The sequence below is a fragment of the Abrus precatorius genome, unplaced genomic scaffold (assembly GCF_003935025.1).
Source record: "Abrus precatorius isolate BTA unplaced genomic scaffold, Abrus_2018 Scaffold1, whole genome shotgun sequence".
Lineage (NCBI taxonomy): Eukaryota > Viridiplantae > Streptophyta > Magnoliopsida > Fabales > Fabaceae > Abrus > Abrus precatorius.
The window spans coordinates 4,970,388-4,987,687 of NW_020874291.1; positions in this window are offsets into that span (position 1 = coordinate 4,970,388).

Consider the following 17,300-nt stretch of genomic DNA (forward strand, 5'->3'; position numbering starts at 1 on the left):
CATTCATATACAGTTAAATCATCAATCAATCATTTACATTAATTCTCTTTCATAATTATTTCCTTTCACATGCAATAAAGTTCACATTAATTCCTTTCATTACTTTTCACTAATAATAGATTTCATCATTCTAAAAACAGTCAAACACTCTTCATCAATCAATTTCACATCATACAAATTAATACGATATGCCGAAGGTCAGACACCTTTGGACTCAACCCAATCATACAATTTATAAATACATTGCCGGAGATTACACTCTCTCGGTCTTTATAAAAATCGTCTATCCTAAGGTTTATCCTTTTTTTTCCAACACATATACATATATATAGAATAACATCTTTCTGAAAATCTTATTAAAAATTCATTCTTAAAATATATTATGGGTTCTCCATACTCAAAAATCCATTTTTAAAATGTATTTGTTAAGAAAATATTAGGGATCTACCATTCTAAGCAAGAGAATATGAATTTTAAGCTAAAAACGTATACATAGGAGTTAGGGTTTGGTATCAACTCCCCTTACCAAGAATTGGGTCTGTGAGACTCTGTTCTTCGCGAGATCTAGAGGAAAACACAAAACGTTTCAACGGAGGTATCACCCAAAGACTAAGTTCTTCCTATATATTACAAAGAAAAGTACTTTTAAGAAAAGAGAGAATAGAGAAATAAGAGTGAGATTAAAAGATTGAGCTTCAAGGAACTTACTTGGGATCAAGAGGACAGGATGTTAGAGCTCAGATTCAGAAAAGATTCAGGGTTTATGGAAATTTTCTCTGATAAAGAAAAGTTAGAGAACAAAGAAAGAGATGAGAAGAGTTTCCTACTTAAATACATAGGATTTTAGAAATACTCACTTTTCTCGTGAATTCTCGCTTGAGCGAGAAAACTAGACAAAAATTACCATTTTTTTGCTGATATTTTAGCTCGAGTGAGAGCATTTTTGGTTGAGCGAACCCGAGAGCTACCCTTTCTGTGTTGCGAATTTTCACTTGAGTGAAATATTTCTCGGTTGAGCGAAAATACAGTAGAAAAAATTTGATCCATTCTCGCTTGAGCGAAAATTTTTGCTTGAGCTAAAAGGAATATTCTCTTTGGTGTTTTTATTTTTTTTGGCAAACTCTTCATTTTGAAAATAAAAAATATGCAATTGAAAGTCTAGTAATGTTCTTGTTTTTGAAACACTAAAGACTCCTTACATCAGTTGAGTGGCTCTTCTAGTAATGTTATGATACTTTCATCTTTTCTTCAATTATCTTGATTAGTTCATTGTGAGCCTTTCAATATCTTTGCTTCAATTCTTCCACTTGAGGAATACACACTTTGTTTTTTGAATTTTGTTGAGTCAGTTAACATCACAATAAAGTTCTATATCTTGTCTTCTTCCTGCTATCATATCATATCCTACAAATATCGATCTCTTTATTGCGTATTTCTAACTTGTACTAGGAAGTTGTTACTAATTCTTGAGGATTTCGAAAGTATACCCTTATGCCACACTTCTAATGTTAAGTTCAAGTTTTTGAGCTCCACAATGAATTGACATTTTTTTATTGTATAGTCGAGTTGTACCAGTACCATGATTTCTTGTTTATTATAATAGCTACAATATTTGTTCTTACCAAAATGCTATAACTATTTAAAGTGGTAACTCTTTAGAAGCTCCATCCACTAATCCTATTACATAATTAACTTTCTCTAACCAAGCAGTTGTTTCGAACTTTGGTGATTACAAAACACTTCAAATCCTATCTTTTAGAAATAGTTCCTATAGATTCTTGATGCAAACACCACTATTACTGGTTCCATGACATACATTAAGTACTTTACTTCATATGACTTCGCCAATCTAAAAGCATAAGCAATTTCCCTCTATTTTAAATTCTTCCATTAACATCTCATATTAAACTCCAAGTTTCCTTTTCTAGATCAAGCAAAGCTAAGATTGGTCTCCTCCTAGAAATGAGTTTTCTTCTCCCTTGGTCCCTTCCTTTCTCACTTGACAATGATCTCCAAGAAGAAAAGTTGTAAACGTTGTGAATTTGTGGGGTATCTTGGTATTTTTGGTGGGGTTTAAAGGCTTGATTCAAGATTTTAATGGTGGGGTATTGGGTGATCTAACCTTGTGGGATTTAAGTGAAGTGTTTGAGATGAACTTGGATGTGTTTAGAGAGAATTAAGATGGAAAAAGAATGAAAAATTACTTAGGCTTGCATGAAAAATGAGTGAAAGTTTTTCCCTTTTGCATGTATGCCTTAAATAGCAATTTGTCTTGATTTTAGCCCCTCCCAAAAGAACCTCACGGCTAATTCCCTTCTCTTGCAAGTGTTGAGATTTGATTTTGGTCTCTTTTTGACTTATTCCACAAGCCTACGCATGTGCACATCTGGAAAAGTCCAAATTGCCCTTTCATGATGGTTTTTGCACTTCTAGTTGGATTTTAACCTTCCTAGTTCCATTCTAATCATTTTAATTACTTTTTTAAACCTATTTAGTTCAAATCCAATGGTAATGATCATAGTTCAATTAGATCCATTGGATGAGAATTAATCCAACCATTAATACAAATTACTCATTATTAGCCTTACCTCGTTAATAATTACCTTGTTAACTTGGCTTAACCTCATTGGCTCTTATGGAATATACTTATCCGCTGGGATTAAATCATAATTAACCTTATTTTTTAATCATGATTAGTCTCACATGTGCTCTAATGGGTCACATGACTCTTTATTACTATTCCTAACCTACTTTCCTTTATTTACATTGATTTTTGGGCCTCTTTTTGGGTAATTTTGGATAATTTTTATACTTGCACGCCCAAAACCTCTACATATGGGTTATCCACCATAAAAATTTTAGAATTTATCTCCTTCATTTGCTTATTCAAAATGGACCTTCATTTTAGGTGTTTCTAGGGGTATTTTGGTCATTTTGATCAAATTTTGTAATTTTATTTATTCTCTATCTTTAGATCTTTCTAGACTTTTTATAATTTATATAAAACTATTCTATAGTCTAAAATTGTTAAATAAAATTTTTGAATTTTTTATTTCCTTTTTATATTACTTGATTCTTTACTTATCGGATCCATTTCAGTAAATTTTTCTAAAGGAAATTATAGTTCTTAATTCAATAATATTAACATTATCCAATAATCATTTATAACGTGAGGGAAAATTTGGGGTGTTATCATCATAGTATAATTTACTAAATAAAATTTGAACAACATTAAATAATTACTTTATTTATGATATTGAAATACATAAATACAATATTTATAATTTATGATCAAAATACATTAGAACTTAAATTAAATAATTACAAAAAAAAGAAAAATCAAAGTACATTAGATTTTAATGAGCAAATCACTCCCTCACCAAAACCTAGAGAATATGATCCTAGTCTGGATTAATCTAACCAGTCTTCTTAAAATAATCATATTCTATTTCCTAAAATTGTAAGTAAGGATGAGTCTTCTCCTCACCACTAAAATCAAACATAAATAATCCTTAAACAACTTCACAATAGATCAAACACGTACTAAGTCAACCCCATTAGCAATATTTTAAAACATACACTAAGATCATACTAATTCATATATTTTTACATCAATTAATATGTCATAATATATGTATTATAATCACATCAATCAATATGTCACAACACATATGTTATAATTGCACCAGTCGATGTATTACAACACATATAATCATACCAATCAATATGATAAAACACATATATTACAATCATTGTGTTAGAACACATATATCAAAATTCCATAATCATTGCTCTTTCGATCCCTTGAGGTCTTCCATAAGTAAGGTTAGTCACTGGTTAGCTGTAGTAACACGGATACCATGTGTGTCAACATACTCTTTTAGCAAAAGTATAGTCAGGAGTTTAGATCAGGAAATTAGTGTAAGATCAATGATGCTTTTTATACTCGTTAATTATGTGCATATAACGAAAAACATTCATCATCCTACCCAAATTTCTAAAATCGCTTTCATCTTCCACACTCTCAATATATCTCTGTAACTATCCATATATATTCTTATCATCTTTTGTGATAGTAAAACTTTCATCCTTTTCCTTTTCATTCTCATCATGATATAAATTCACCATTTTCATCATAAAATTATGCCAAAGGTCAAGCACCTCTAGATTCAGTTCAATTCATATATTTTCAAAATCATATTTTCACCTCATTCAGAAAACAATCAAACCTACATCAGATTTCAAACAAAGATCCACAATCACAATAACATGGCATTTAAATACAATTAAATCATTAAAGAATTTACAAAAGGTCAAACACCTCCGGAGTCAGCTATAATCGTATTTACATACTATAGTCACTTTAAAATATAAATATTCCATGCTAGGGCTTGAAGTGCATCACTATGTAAATATTTTGCATTACGTATTTTTATATATCTCGTGTAAATTTCTTAGAATATAATATATCATCTAATCATTCATTTCAAATTTATCTCACTCAAGAAAATAACTTAAATCATAACATCCTTAATTTATATTTCAAATTGTGACATAAATTATAGCGAAGAAAACCAAATAAAGTAAATACTTTTATTTTTATGGCATAAAGAATTGAGGAAAAGTCAAACTTTTATTCTATTATTCAATTTTATGAAAGTTTGAAGGTATTCAAAATTCTCAAAGGAAGCATGTATAACATTTAAATTTACAAATAGAGTGAAAACTAAAATTTTCATTTCAGGAATTTACTTAATCCATGATACATACATATAAATTTAAAACACAAACGACATTGTTTTCTAGTAGAGTAAATTTCTATAAAAATAAATATAATCTATAGCTAGCTATCAATATTACAAATATACTTCAAATTAATATTTATAACTAGACTTATCAAAGTGTTATAAATTTAGAAATAAACATTTACAATATTTACATAACCTTGTAAATTTAAATAGAAGTTTAATAAATATTACAATTCTTCAGAATATTCTAAACCTTACAAAGTAGTCATTTCTTACAGTCTCACTGAGAATATGACTCTAGATCAGGTCAATCTTATTTAATTTTCTTCAAAATCTATTTCATAAAAATAGTTAGTAAGGGTGAGTATTCTCTGCCTCACTAAATTTGTTATTTGATAGAATAATTATATAATACTGAAAATACTATCTCACACATATTATACTAATGATTATCATAGCAGAGCACATACACTGAATCTATCACATTTGTAATATTCATGACATATATTTCTACATTGATATGTATGTCATAATACATGTATTATATCACATTAATTAATATCATAATACATGTGTCCTAATTGCACCTGTCGATATATTACAACACATATATCATAACAACATCAATTAATATGCTACAACACATATATTATAATCACACAATTACTATACTTTATCATATCTATCACCATATCACAATCATTGTCCTTGAGATCCCTTAAGGTCTTCATAGTATAGATAGTTGTTGGTTAGCCGTTGCACATGAATATAACATGTGGCAACCTAGCCTTTTTTTTGCAAAAGTGATGTCTTTTCCCTCTATTTTTATTATTTATACACAATCAAAGAAAAGCACCCACCACCCTCATTTTCTCCTGATTCCCAAAATCGCCCCTATCTTCCACACCTCCGTATATCTCTGTGACTATCTATACATATTCTCTGCATTTCTTAAACATTCTCATCTATTTCCATATACTTTTTGTAGATTAACGTGTCATAATACGAAATTATGATTATAGAAATCATTGCATTACAATACATGTATTATGAATACAGCCTTCGATGTATCACAATATTAATATCATAATCACATCCATCAATATGTTATGACTCACGTATTATAATCACATATCTCACAATTTCACAACCATGTCATACTATCTACTTTTATACATAATATTCTTTTTTCATTCAAGAACATTCAAACATTTTTCATCAATAACATGAATCCACCAATTTCAACATACATTAGCTATCAGACAAATATCCATATTTATTGTATCATAGTAGTCAAATACAGAAAAATCATCAATTATTTCCATATTATACAAGTCAATGAAATGTGCTGGAGGTCAGACACCTCCGGACTCAGACCAATTGTACAATTTAATATACACACTTTCTTAGTATTAATAAAATCACCTATCCTAAAGTTTAGTATCTTCTAATACATATATCATGCAGAATAATAGTTCAATATTGATTGTACCTACATAATAATAGTAAAATCGTAAAAACTCCTCAAAAACTTAGTTACTCATAGCTCTTACTATAAAATTGTCTAGATAATTTCTAAAATGATTTATTAGTCTTTTATGCCCAAAATTCCATTCTTAGTATTGAAATCTTAAGAAACATTAGGGCTTTATCACCCAAAACATGAATATTGAAGTTAGGGTTTAGAACGGGGTTTTCTTACTAAAAATTTGTTTTCTACATCATGATTTCAAGGAAAAGTCTTATAGTTTCATTATTTAGAATAAGGTAGTACGGGTTTTTCTAAATCAAAATACATAGATGAGACTTAGGGTTAGGATTAACTCCCTTTACTTAGAAATAGGTTTCTTAGACCGAGTTTTCTTAGAGATCCAAAAGAGAGGTACAATGTTCCCAATGGAGGATATCGTCTTAAAGATCAAAGTTTCCTTAGGAATTATAAAGTATAAAACTTTAGATTAAGATAAAGCTGAGAAATAAGAATGAAGTTGGAGAACTAAGCTCCAAGAAACTTACTTAGATATGAATGGAATAGATGTTCAAGTTTGAATTTAGATGAGATTTGGAGTGTGGAAGAGTTTTCTCTGAGAAGGAAGCATGAGAGAACATAGAGAAACAAGAGGGAAAGTTGTTTGGTTCCAAAATGAAAATTCTTGAACTGATGTTCCTTAAATAACCCTCTAAATTTGCGTGCTCACGCTTGAGTGAGCTCGATCCTCGCCTGGGTGAGGCTCTCCTTCCTTAGGCAAGAAAATCATATAATAGTTTTACCTAATTTTTTGATATTCTCTCTTAAGCGAGAAACATTCTCGCCTCTTGCTCAGGCATTCTTGCCTGGGTGAGAATGAGTCTGTGAGTTTTCCATTTTTCCTATGAGATCGCCTGGGTGAGATTTCTTCTCGCCTGAGCGAGAACCCTTCTCGCCTAGGCGAGAAGATAGTCGGGACAACTTTATCCTATCTCGTCTGAGCGAGATTTGTCTCGCTTGAGTGAGAGAGCTCCAGATTGAGGGTGGCCCAGAAAACTCTGCTTGCCTGAGCAAGACATATTTCGTTTGAGTGAGAAACCTTGCACCAAAATTCTTATTTTCCCATACAAGAGCAACAAAATTGAGGGTGTTATATAAATCACGTTTTACTCATAACTTTCTCTAGAAAACTTTGATTCAAATGACCCTTGAGTTCAGTTTTAAGGTTTGGCATTAAAAGAATACATTTTTAAGTTTAGATTTTTGAAACAAACGTCACATAACTACATACTGAACAGAGCATGTGTACAAAGTAAAAGTTCTCTAGTTAAAGCTTTAAATGATGGGATAAAACCTTGCTTGCCTGGAAGAGATGATTTTGTGAAGAGTTTTGTGAAAAAGATCATCCAAAGACCAAGTTCTTCTTAGAATCAAGTAGAACAAACGTCCAAGCTTAGATTTGAGAAAGAGGTTCGAAGTTCAGAAGGGGTTTTCTTTGAGAAAGTGAAGAGAGAAGATAGAGAGAAAAATAAGGAAGGTTGTTTGGCTTGTAATATAAGTTTAGAACAAGGAAGTTTCTTAAATACCCTTTTTGGTTGTAACTTCACACTTAAGCAAGCGGACTCTCGCTTGAGTGAGACATACTCTCGCTTAGGGTGAGACCCCTCTCGCTTGAGCAAGAACACCAGACAGAAATTTTTACCCAGGTTTCTAACAATCTCGCTTGGGCGAGATCTCTTCTAGCCTAGGTGAAACATGGTTCAGAGATCTCCTACAGTTTTCCAAATTTTAAAAAAAATTCTATTTTGAAATCATAAAAAAATAACAAGTAAAATAAATATACAACAATAAAAATGAGGGTGTTAAAAATTAGTTTATTAGTTTGAAATTTTATAAGATTTTATAGGAATTTATTTTAAGTTTAGTTTAGTTTTCTTAGACTTAAATTATATCTTTTTGGATACAAGATAGCGTAACTACACATATTATCCTACAATAAACAATACAAAAAATGAAGATATATCACACATCCAAGGTAACATTGGTGTACAAAAATCTTAATTACATAAAATGTATAATGGCAAAAATGCTACACATTATCGTTATAAATAAATGAATTAATTAAATGAATTAATTTTAATTTGATTAATAAATATATTACATTAAATAATAAAATAGAAAAATATTTAGGAGAATATGTTGTGAATAATTAATGAAATGATGTTAAAGGAAATATATTTTTATTAAATAATGAGTTGTATAATTAATTGTAGACGAACCATTATTTTTTTTTGTAATATTTAATAATTCAAGAGAGGAATATTTTAGAGAAAAATATATAAATAAAATAATTATATAAATAATCAATTTATGAGATAAAATTTAAATACATTAATAGTGCATAAGACATAAGATAACATGTATATACATATACTTTCACAATGTATGACGCATAAAAATAGTCACTACACATAATCATTGTAAATTGTTACAGTAACAAAATAATTTTGTTTTAATTTAATTAATTGATTAAAAATTAAAAGAAGTTAGTTTATAAAATATATTTGGTAAATTAATAAAATAATTACTTAATTGATAAAACATAATATAAATTTTAAAACATGGCCTAAGGGAACGTGAATGCACATAATTCTTATCAATTTGTAAGTGATAAGCATAACGATAAAAAAGCTATATATTAGCATTATTATAATTTTATGTAAACATTTTACTTATAAAATATAATTTATCTATAAATAAAATTATAAAGATAAAGATAATGCTAATGAACAAATAAATGAGATGCACAAATAAATTACTAAGATAAAGATAGTAAAATAGCATAAAAATAATAAGAAAGTTAATCTTTAATATTATTTTCATTCATTTCACCAATGTCAATGTCATTATTTTTAGGAATAAAAGAGAATTAAAAATAATAATAAACCAAAGAATCAAACATAAAAATATTAATAACAAAGTAAGACATATATGATATATAAAAAATAATAACACTAAACATCAAAATAAAGTTAAAACAAGAATGAAAGCATTATTCCAATAATTTTTTATTATTTTATAACTATTCACAAAATAAAATTTTATTATTTTAAAAAAAATACAGTGTCACTTAGCTACCTAAGTTTTTTTGTTATTCTAGGCTTCTTCGTTAAAAAATAAAATAAATGTGAAAATAAAAAAAGTTGCTCAAAATGAAGTCTCTCGCTACCTTGCAAATTGTAGAAGAATAGTAAACACCAAGATGAACAGTAACATGCAATTTGATGCAATTCTCAAATTGTGCATAAACCAATCCAAAGCCAATTAAAATCAAATTGATGCTATCTAATGCCACTAAACACTATAAAAGCAAGAATAGCATGAATGAATTGCTCAAAAACTATAACTAAAATGGCATTATGCATATGCATTATACTATGTGTTGGTATTTTTCCTTAAAACATGGAAACTGTTATAGGTATAGCAAGTAATAACCGATAAAGTATCAGAATATTATCCTTAGGGAGCAATTCAAAGCATATTAATTGTTAAGATATAAATTGATTAAGCTTACATGTAACCTCTAAAATTTTAAGTGTCTGTTTTATGCTATTAATTGATTTTCTTGATTAATTTACATGAATAATGTAACATCTTTTCTTTAAATAACTTCCTTTAAATAATTTATATTATTGAAAATATTATTAAGAAAATTAGTAATAATTTTTACAACTTTAAAAATGATACAATATGAGAATACCAATTAATAAAATTTAACAAATTTATCAAATTAAAAATTTGTTCTATCAATGAAATAAAAATACATCAATAGATTTATAAATCTATCAAGTTTAATTTAATTATATATGAGCAGTTCCTTTTCCACAATCCTTAACGAGTATGACCCTAGAACGGATCAACCATCTCCACCTCCTTTCTTTCATTACTTGAAAAGTATGAGTAAGGGTGAGTATTTTCCACTCCACTAAATCTCTTTTATTATAAATTATTTTAAAAAAACTAAAGTTATTGCCTAATATCCTATTCTAATTCATTATCAATAGTGCACAATTCATATTGATACTCATCATATCCAAGCACATACAATAACACAACTATTAATCAGAGCATATACAACAATTCACTCATTATACATATATTCCTATGTTGACTTGTATGTTATTATACATGTATCATATCATTTAATTAATGTGTCCCAGTCACAGCTGTCAGTGTACTATAATAGACATATCATAACAACATAAATCGATCTATTACGTTATATATATTATAATCATACAAATTCTATACTATTTAACATCTATAACACTTTCATAATAATTGCCCCTGGGATCCCTTGAGAACTTCATAGCATAGATAGCTGCTAGTTGGCCACAATATCATGGATACACGTGTGCCGCCCCAGCCCTTTTTAGCAAAGGTATAGTCAGAAGTTTCGTCAGGAAATGAGGGTGTGGCCTGTGAATGTCTATTTTTCAGCAAATTATTGTGCACCCTTTTTATCATTGGCAGTCATCATTCTCTTTTCTCCAAGATTTCCCAAATCTTCTCTAGACTCAATGCCCCCAGTGTATCTTTGTACTATCTATACTTATTCTCTTTCTCTTTCTCAACATTTCTCATTTCCATATTCTTTTTATCGATTAGCATGTCATAATACGTGAGTTACGATTTATATAAATTCATAGATCACAATATATATTATAATACACCCTTCAATATGCCATAATATATATCGTAATCACCCTTTTCAAGTTATTTTGACCCACACATCATAATCATGCATCTCATTCTTTCTCTTTCATACATCACATACTTTCAAAATCAATAAATACTTCAATTATTCATGTGAATTTACTCAAATTGAATACATTCCAGCTATCAATTCATATATATACTTATTGCATCATACTAGTCTACTAAGAACATTATCACACAACATTACACCATACAATTAGTACAATATACCAAAGGTAGGACACCGTCAGACTCAGTCCAACTTGTATAATCTCAATATGATTTTCTATCCTAAAGTTCAATATTTTGTGTCTTTTATTACTTAACTCATACATTTTAAGTAACTTAGCCTTAAAATTTCTTGATGTTGTTCTAACCCATAGCTTTCTTTAAGAATCCTATGTCATTAATTTCAAATAACTCAAAACCTTTTTTTATACCAAAAATACACTTTCACTGTATGATTTCATAAAATTTATAGATTATTACTAAAATAGTTTATTCAAATTCCTACAGGATCACTATATATATATATATAATACTCCCTTTACCTAGTAACAGTTTCTCAAAACTAGTTTTCTGAGAGATCTAACAAAGAGATTCCACGATATCAACGAAAATATCGTCCGAAAGATGAAGTTTCCTAAGTATTTCAAGATAGATATCTTAATATGAGTAGAAAATTGAAGAAAAGGAATAAAATAGAGATCTAAGCTCTGAGAAACTTAATTAGATCTGAATGAAATCGATGTTTGAGCTCAGCTCTGAAAGAGATTCGAAGTCTAGGAGAGTTCTCTTTAGAGAGAGAAAGGAGAGAGAAAATAGAGAAAATGAAGAGAGAAGGTCATTTGGTGAGAAATGAATGTTTTTTAGGCTGAGATTCCTTAAATATCCTTCTAAACTCGCGCGACCTCACTTGAGTGATAAGATTCTCGCTTGAGCGAGCTTTCAACCTCGCCTGAGCGAGACAACCAGATAGCGAGACTACTCATTTTTCTAATATTCTCGCTTGAGCGAGATACAATCTCACCTGAGCGAGAGGGTTCCAGCATGTTTTCCTTTAGAAAATCCTGAGTCGCTTGAGCGAGATATCTTTTATCCAAATTCCTATTTTTCTTATCCAAGAGTAGCAAAATTGAGGGTGTTACAAATAAGGTTAATAAGAGATTGATTGAATATTTATTAGAATTGAAATCTATGTTGATTAGGTAGACTAGAATTAAAAATTTATACTAGAATTTCCTGTTAGAAGAGAAACTGGTATAACTTTTTAGTAATTTAAATTACCAGAATAAAATAATATTATTTGCCCTAGATCCAACAGTGGAGAAGCCATCCACTACACCTTGATCCAATGGCTCATTTGAGACCACAAGATTTATGAACCAATCAAAATTATCCAAGTAACTCCATTCATCATGGCCACTTGGATATTTTGCTTTCCCTCATCTCTTTATAAATTTATCACTTCTCTCCCTCATTCTCTTCTCCATCTTTCTCCTTTTCTTACCTCCATAAACTTTTCTCTCAAGTTCATCTACACTTACAAATTAGAAACATCTTTGGAATCAAATTGGTGCTCAAAGGAGGTAGGGTTCTATCTTTGTTGTTATGCTTATGTGGTTATGTGTGGCTGCCTAACTTATGTTTTAAATATCTTAATCAATGATTTATGTGGCATTTTTATTATGTATAGCTGGATTAATGGTGGGTTGGGTGAGTTTGAAGGTAGATCAAGTAGAAAAACAAAGAAGAGAAAGAAAACAGGAAGTCTAAAAATAAAATTCTCTAGGGTTTCCGTACAAATACACTATATCGACCAATTATTTAACCGTTTAAATATTATGAAAATATTTTTAACTTAAACTAGACATCCAAAGCTTTCTATACATATAAATTATTAAGCAATTGGATTAGTATAGAATTAGTTATGAAGTAGGGTGTTACAAATTTGGTGTCAGAGCAGTTCATCCTAGCAAGGGTCTGAGAATTGGATTGACTGTGCTCTATGTATATTCTTTAACTTTTAGATATAATGCACTGGATTATGGTTAAATTATAGAAGTGCATTTGTAAAAGGTGTTTGTCTGTCTGAGCTATTATTTACTAGCACACTAACGTATTGAGCCTGATCAACTCAATGACTCTTGTTTTGTGTGCTCAGAACTTAATGGCTTCTGGATGGCGAGGTAGACCACAAACTGTACTTGGTCAAGAGGTCCAGAACACGATGCAAGAGATGGTGCATGCTATGCGAGAACAAGTGGCTATAGCAACTGAAATGATGGTCCAATTGGGAAGGCAGCCTGAGGTTGGTCACGGAGGGAATCCAAATGGTCCTCTAATGGATCTAGAGTATCTTAAATTCACAGAATTTAGAAAAGCGAACCTGCCTAACTTTAGAGGAGCCTTTGATTCTGATAAAGCGGATGAGTAGGTTAAAGTTGTGGAAAAAGTCTTTTTTGTTTTAGATTGTACAGATCATTAGAAGGTGGCCTTTGCCACCTACATGTTGGAAGCAGATGCGAAATTTTGGTGGAATGGTGTACGATGGTTATTAGAAGAATCCCAAATTGAAATCACTTGGGATGTATTTAGAGATTCGTTCTATCAAAAATATTTTCTTGCTTCTATCCGTAATGCCAAGGAATTAGAATTTATGAAACTCCATCAAGGGAATAATAGTATATCGGAGTATATCGATAAATTTAAGGAGTTGCGTAAATTTTTCACAACCTATCAAAAGAACCCCGATGAGGTTTGGAAGTGCATGAAGTTTGAAGGTGAACTGCGAGAGGATATTCTTACCACATAGGGCAATAGAGATAAGAGATTTCCCTATCTTAGTTAATAAGTGTCGATTAGTGGAAGACTGTAATAAGAAGTTAGTTGCTATTAGGTCAACCAGCAGTAACTTTAACGCAAGGTCCAAGGTTCAAGCCTAACTTTCAACAACAAAGGAAGTTTTAGCCTATTGGTAACAAAGGAAAACAAACTTAGAAGCCTTTTGGGAACCAAATCTGCAGTCAGTGCAGCAAGAATCATGGCAACTTTCCGTGCCTAGCAGGTTAAAATGTTTGTTTTGGATGCGGAAAACCTGGCCATAAAATCTATGAATGTCTAATCAAGAACCCACAACAAACCTCTAGACCTCAACATCAAGGGCGAGTTTTCACAATGGATGCACATGAAGTTGAGAACTTTAAGGGATTAATTCAAGATACATGTGAAGTGAACGATGAGACTCTAATTGTACTTTATGATTCAGGTGCTTCGCATTCATTTATTTCTGGTAATTGTGTATCTATTTTGTGACTTTCAATTTTTGAGTTACCATACGATTTGTTGGTCTCTACTCCAACCAACAAACCTGTTAAAACTAGTCAGATCTATATGAATGTCCTTCTTCAAATTAAGGATAGAACTTTTACAGCCAATTTGATTTGTCTTTCTCTGTCTGGACTTGATATAATCCTGGGCATGGATTGGCTTTCTGCTTACTGTGTCATGCTCAATTGTTCAGATAAAACTGCAATATTTTTCTCTGTTTCACTTCCCGAATCTCAAAACATAGTAAACCTCTATTTGAACTCCATAACCGTAAATCATTGCAGACTAGAGAGCCAAGATTTCCTTCTTCTGTCAACTAGTGTTACAGAAGTTAATCAGAAAATGGAAGATATTCCAGTTGTCAAGGAATACCCTGATGTATTCCTAAAGGATATTCCTGAATTTCTTCCTGAAAAGGAAATATATTTCACCATTGTCGGGGACAAAGCCAATATCTATAGCTCCATATAAGATGTCACCTTTGGAATTAATATAACTTAAGAAGCAGATTGAATAACTCTTGGAAAAAATATTTATGCGGCCAAGTGCATCACCATGGAGAGCTCCAGTTCTATTAGTCAAAAAGAAGGATGGAGGTATGCGACAGTGTGTAGACTATAGACAATTGAACAAGGTGACAATTAAGAATAAATATTCATTACCAAGAATTGATGACCTCATGAATCAGTTGCAAGGGGCAATGGTATTTTTCAAGATTGACTTACGTTCTGGATATCATCAAATCGGAGTTCGGGAGTAAGAATAAGACAACATTTTGAACCCGTTATGGACATTATGAATACACTGTGATGTCCTTCGGGCTGAAGAATGCACCAATAATATTCATGGATTATATGAATCGGATATTTCGACCATATCTTGATAAATTTGTGGTGGTGTTTATTAATGACATACTTGTTCACTCGAAGACCAAACAAGAGCATAAAAAGCATTTGAGAGTGGTTCTACAAACTTTAAGAGAAAAGAAACTTTATGCTAAGCTATCTAAGTGTGAATTTTGGATGGCTGAAGTGAATTTTCTTGGGCATGTAGTATCCCAAGGAGGAGTTTCTATGGACCCCAGCAAAATAGAAGCCATACTAAGTTGGGAAAGGCCAACCACAGTCACTGAAGTCAAAACCTTTCTGGGTTTAGCCAGATATTATCGATGGTTTGTCAAAGATTTTTCTTTAGTGGCTTTGCCTTTGACAAAGTTAACAAGGAAGAATATTCCATTTGAGTGGACACCAGAGTGTGAGCAAAGCTTTCAGGCATTGAAGAGAAAGTTAACAACGACTCATGTATTAACTTTGCTAGATCCTCATGAACCATTTGAAGTCTATTATGGTGCCTCCAAACAAGGACTAGAATGCGTATTGATGCATAATAAGAATGTAGTTACATATGCTTCTAGCAATTGAAACCACACGAAAGGAATTACCCAACATATGACCTCGAGTTGGCACCAATTGTGTTTGCTTTAAAGATATGGAGACACCACTTGTATGGTGTTAGATTTGAAGTCTTTTCTGATCATAAGAGTTTGAAATACTTCTTTGATCAGAAAGAATTGAATATGAGACAACGGAGATGGATGAAACTCCTCAAGGATTATGATTTTGAATTGAAATACCATTTGGGAAAAGCAAACATTGTAGTAGATGCCTTATGTAGGAAAGTTATAAGTGCAGCTTGGATAACAATCAAAGAAACAGAACTCATAGAGAGCTTTCGAGATCTTAAGTTAGGAATTTCTGTGACTCTTTCTACTATCCAATTATGCCAAATGCAGATAACCAGTGACTTCAAATATCAAATTCGACAACCCCAACAAAGGGATGCCAATTTCCAACAAACACTCAATCTAGTGCAATCGAGGAAGTTTGACTAACTTTACTCAGGATAAAGAAGGTATATGGTGATACCGAGATAAGGTGTATATACCTGAGGGAGACAATCTGTAAGACCTTATATTTTAATTTCTAAATAAATAGGTTTTCCACAAAATTCAAAAGAAAGAAGTTATCCATTCAGAAAGTTTTCAAGAAGTTTCATAAAATGTTCGAAATAGGGTAAATTACAAATTACATCAATGATTGCAATAGGACTTAATTAATACATTAGGTTTTGCAAAATAAGTTCCTAAGCCCTATAGCAGTTCCATCCATCCTTCAAGGGTCTCAGTGCTGATCGTCTTGGTTACCTGAAAAACAAGCGTAAGGGTGAGTCTTCTACTCTAGCATAAACACACAAACAAGCACAAAGACTCACCTGACCTATTCCACATGTTTCTAATCTCGTTCAAATAACATGATCACAAATACAATTCATTCCATTTTTAATAACAACGGGTGCGTTCACTGCACCAACAACCAATCCACACACATACAAACATACGTGCGCTCACTAGACGTAGTCACGCTAACTGTGGCACTGTGATCATAGATTCCTGATGTCCTCAACCTCAGGGACTTACTCAGCTCACACCATGGATGGTCACTGGATAGCTCCCGCTCTATGAATACAATGTGTGCGGTATTGAGCCCCCAAACAAGGACATAGGCCGAGTCAGGAGGAGAGGGTGTGGCCTGTGGTGCACCTACACTCACTGTTGGTGTCACCACCACCATCTCTTCTCCAAAGTATTTCTACTGCCCCCATCTTCCACACCCTAGTGTATCGCTGAACCATTCATAGTTTCCAATCAATTCAAACTTAATCACATTCAGCATGTCATTCGCAAACATTTTCACCCATTTCATACTATTCATCATCAACAAATGGCATGTCCACACATATTCAGTTATATTACACTTAATTACACTATATTTTCATCACAAGCCTATTGCAATCAAGTCACTCCATCATACGCAACATTTACTATTCATCACACGTATTTTCCAATACCAATAACATTAAGTTCCACACAAAATTTCCACTACACCCAGTTACAATTAAGTCAATTTCATCCAAATACACATCTCTCTACATTCTAT